We start from the raw sequence: 4,481 nt of genomic DNA on the forward strand, positions 1-4,481 counted from the left end.
ACTTAGCCATGCAAGTTTGCATGAAACTAACTTATAGGGTGTAAAAACATCTCCGGTCCAAGATTTTTTGAATGGTCTCCAAAACCAAGGGGCAAAAGAAACCACCACATCAACAATCAAAGAATACAAATGACATGTTCAATTCTTGGTTGATGTGGCATGAATAGATAGATTTATGTAATTGGTTTTTCCCTTTCCTCTTATGGCTCTCTTAAATGGGTACTACATATCTGTTATGGTGAAAATAGAAGAAGAAAATATCAACCAAGCATATCTAAGATACCACCATGATTCATACACACGTGTTACATCTGGAATTGAATGGAACCACTAAACTCTCATGTTTCTCTCAAAGGGAACCTTCACTTCCTTCTCTATGCTCTCACCAATACCATCACCAAGTTTCCTCACACCAACATATGAGTGGCATCATCATACTCATCACCAAGATCATCATGTGAATCAATGGCATCATCATACTCATCGTCTGGATCCCAACACCAATACACTTGGCCTTAGGTAAATAAGAAATCTCTCATACAAATAGGCAGGTGACTGCCAAAAGCAAAAGCACGAAAAACGGTCCAGACGCATGAAAAAAACAGATCCGACGGCCGACGAAGGCCGAATCGGAGGAGCCTTCTGGAGGTGAGTTGGCTAGCCTCATTATTGTTTTAAATTTATTAATTTATCACCACCTGAGGTGGAATTATCATTCTCATGCTTCATGACAAAATGACCCATAATTCTTTCTTGAACACCATGGTAAAAGGCTAATAATGTTTAGGCTGAAAACTTGGTGGTGCAGTAAGAAAGATCCTAATTTTAGATACACTACATGTACATTAAAAATTATTTTGAGAAGTTGAACTAATAGTTTAAAAATATACTGACTAATTACATACCCCTACCTACGGAGCTGCAACCAACAATCTCAATTTTTTAGTGTATACATACATGACGTGTCACATTCAAAATTGAGGTATACTGCAGATAACCCATTACATTCATTAGTGTATCATATTAGCAGGAAGTCCCCACCAGTCTACAGTTTCCTCATGTAAAAAAAATAGTGTGCCGTTTCCTTTTGCCAAAAGATCGTCTATTCCCCATCTTTTTTTCAGAGTTAACAAGCGGTGGTATCAAACAAGTGACAAATATAACAATATGTTACAAATTTAACACCGATCACACATAAGCATATCTTGACTCAAACATAGCATCCAACAGTAGTTTAGTACACACTCGCCCAAATCAAACTCTCAAGACAGGACATAACATTAAAGTTTGACAACACGCGACACTTAGTTCTCGGTACTTAAATTCAGAAACATGAAATAACAATGACAGGCAGTGTAAAGAGCAGTATTGTTGCCATCCCCCAAACTTCTAAACTTCAAGCTTCATTGCTTCTGCTCCAACGACCAGCCAAAATTATTCAGAACCACAACCAATAAAACAGAACGTCTAGAATATGAAAATTAATTCAATTGAGTTGATCATATGGGTAGATAGAATCATAAAGGAGATTATTACATTGATTCGCATCAGCAGGGTCAATGTTAACAAGGATTCTGGATGTGTTATTTGATGAATAAAACAAAATCTACATGTATTTTGTACACCAAGTTTATTACACTGATTCAGAGCAGCAAGGTCCTATAAAAACAGTGAATTCATGGTGTTCTAATTGTGTAACTGATATCTAACTAAGAACTATATTCTCATATTACCAAGATGAATAAAAAAGAAAAGTCCAACTGAGAGGAGCTGCTTCTCATAAAGATCTAAACAAATGCCAACCAACTTGATGGTCCATCCTAAAAGATTCTACTTTTTCATGATAAGCAGGTTAATCGTGCACAAATAAGATAACTGATATTCCAACAAATGGCAGCTAACTTTGAACTCCACAAGATCTCTAGTTTTGGTTGCAAGGCTGTCACAAGATCCCTGCAGTTTTAGTTTTGGTTTGGTTGCAAGGCTGTCAGACTCGTACTAATTTCAGAAGTTCAGATATAGTAAAACTCTTACTAATCCCAGAACATCTGAACTGCACAAGAACCCTGTAGTTTTAGATAAAACAAAGCACAACAGGACTATCCCTGAAAATGGAATACAGAAGGGCCATTTTCCGAATGATACAAGTACTATGCTTCTTATCAAATTAGCTTGTAAGTTCTCAGTTCATGTGGTAGAGAAAAGGTTAACTTATCCTTTATGGTACATATTGTATATGCAATAGTCTCTATACTTTAATTTAATATTTATCAATCGTTAGAACAAAAGATTCACATCTATTATCTTCATTTATGTTTCATAATGGATTGCAAACTAAGAGTCGTTATAAAGTATTTGTTGGTATCAAAGAGGGAAAGTTGTACCACCAATTATCAAAAGCACTTAAATGAGGTCACCAAGGTGGGAAGGGAGAGAGCGAGGGAGAGAGAGAGAGAGAGATATCGTTTTGTTGGGCTAACAGCAGGTTGATGATAGGTGGAGGCATTGGGATTCCAGGAAGCACCACCTCCCAGTACATCTTTGGCATCTCCACGGAGTTTGGCATCCCCGCCGTGGCCGCGTCGGCGAAACTCGCAAGCCAGACTCTCTCTCCTCCAGTGAACTGCGTGCATCAGAGAATAGATGGATAATTTTAAAAAACGAGAGCTTGGGTCTATTTTACATAACACAACTGTAACCTGTGAATAGAAACATGATGACCCCAGGTTGCAATCAAGGACCAGCAAATTATAAGAATCTAATAAAATGAGTAAAAGAAATTACATATTGACGAAATCCCAACAATTAAGAAATCCATTCACGGTTAATTCACAATCCCAATTAGCATTATACTCCTACCTCACAGCCGAAACAGAAGTGGTTGCAGCACTTCCATACGCTAGCACAGAGCATCCAACTATCAGTCTGGACCCTGCATCCACCCGAGCAAAAGCAGGTCAAACAAATTGAGAAGGGCAAAAGGAGAAAACTTCGAACAGGCTGCAAGGACTCGTACCTGAGACGAGGAGCCGAGTGAGAGCTCGTGCACCAGCTGCAGTCATCGTCACCCACCCGCTGAGGTCGCCGTCCGCTGTACCGCTATATGAGCCGGCTGTCGTCGAGTCGCGAAAGATGGTGTCGAGCGCCGGCCGTCGTTGTGTCACCTCGGGATGCCGATGAGGCTGAGTGGCCGACATCGAGTGCCTGGTGAGACCAGATCCCACGAGGTGTGCACAGCCGAGCTCCGAGCAGCTGCTCCCCCATCGCCAAACTCCTGACGCGTGCGCAGCCTGAAGCTCCGAGGTAGCCTCTCCCCCACAGCCAACCTTGTTGCTCTTTTGCACGCCCTGTCAGCCTCCTGACCCTCCCCAGCTCACCAGCCCTCGACGTGAAGAAATCGCCGCCCCTGATATTCCACGGCGATGACCTGCGCTGATCTAGAACCATCGCATGCGACGGCGCGAATCCAGAACGGTGCGAAGCAGCTGACGGAGCCAGCGTGCAAGACCTCGATCCGCTCCTTCCGTATGCTGGCCTCGCTCGCGTTGCTCCTCGGGAAACGTTGTTGTGAGGTAGGGCGGTCGGGAGGCCGGCGGCCGGAGACAAGGCGTTGGAGGAGACGAAGCAGCGAGAAGGCGGATTGGTGGCTGGCGAGGAGAGAGGCAAGGAGAGGGTGCGATGCTCGGGATGGGAGGGAACACTAGTTGCGCTGCCTGTTCAGCGCTGCAGCAAAAGCGAACCCCCACACCCAGCCGCAGGACCCGACATGGCGCACGGTACGACGCATGACCCGGCTCTCTCCAACCCCACACGAAACTCAAAAGGTACGAACAGAAACAATCCACCCACCGATGTGTAGGACCAGCATCTAACTTGGCCCACCGGTCATTGTGCGGAAGCGCAGCCGCATGTGTGTACGCGGCAGCACACCTCTTTCCTCTATTCAAACCCAGATGAGACGCAGACGAGACATAATTGCACGGAGTCGTAGCAGGACGAAAACTCACTGGACCAGAACAACCCTGCCCACCGATGTGGGGGACCAACGGCCAACGCGGCCCACCCGTCATGGTGCGTCCTGCGGGTGTGTAAGCATCAGTCCACCCTATCCCTCCTATAGCCAACCACAGGCAAGACACAGCTCCACGGATCCCTCACATGAACGAAAACAAAGGCAAGGCACAGACCCCTGGGACCAGCAGCCAAGACGGCCCACCGGTCATAGTATGGAAAGGTGGGAGCGTGTGTGCATGCTTCAGTTCATGTCGTCCCAACCATCACAGACGACTGTGCGTGTTTTTTTGACTTCACATGGATCCGCGCGCGTTGTTGGAGAGAGGGCCAGCACCGCGTGGAATCCCTTTCTTACTGTCTTGTTCGCCTGCTCCTTACTGCCACACGGGTCCCGCAAAGATCGGCCCGCATGTCATTTGCCCTGGGTCATCCTGTGTGTGTTGTTTGACCTCCCAAAGTCCCAAGCG

General features: G+C 45.3%; 1 long non-coding RNA gene across 1 annotated transcript; it reads right to left on the bottom strand.

Moving 5' to 3' along the window:
- Window positions 1-247: 247 nt before the first annotated feature.
- On the bottom strand, window positions 248-3,742 carry LOC119309314. The gene is made up of 3 exons (XR_005150455.1): window positions 3,017-3,742; window positions 2,860-2,932; window positions 248-2,623 (listed from the first exon to the last, which is right to left on the bottom strand). It is a non-coding gene; the product is annotated as an uncharacterized LOC119309314 (long non-coding RNA).
- Window positions 3,743-4,481: the final 739 nt, after the last annotated feature.

The sequence above is a fragment of the Triticum dicoccoides genome, chromosome 5B (genome assembly GCF_002162155.2).
Source record: "Triticum dicoccoides isolate Atlit2015 ecotype Zavitan chromosome 5B, WEW_v2.0, whole genome shotgun sequence".
Classification (NCBI taxonomy): Eukaryota; Viridiplantae; Streptophyta; class Magnoliopsida; order Poales; family Poaceae; genus Triticum; species Triticum dicoccoides.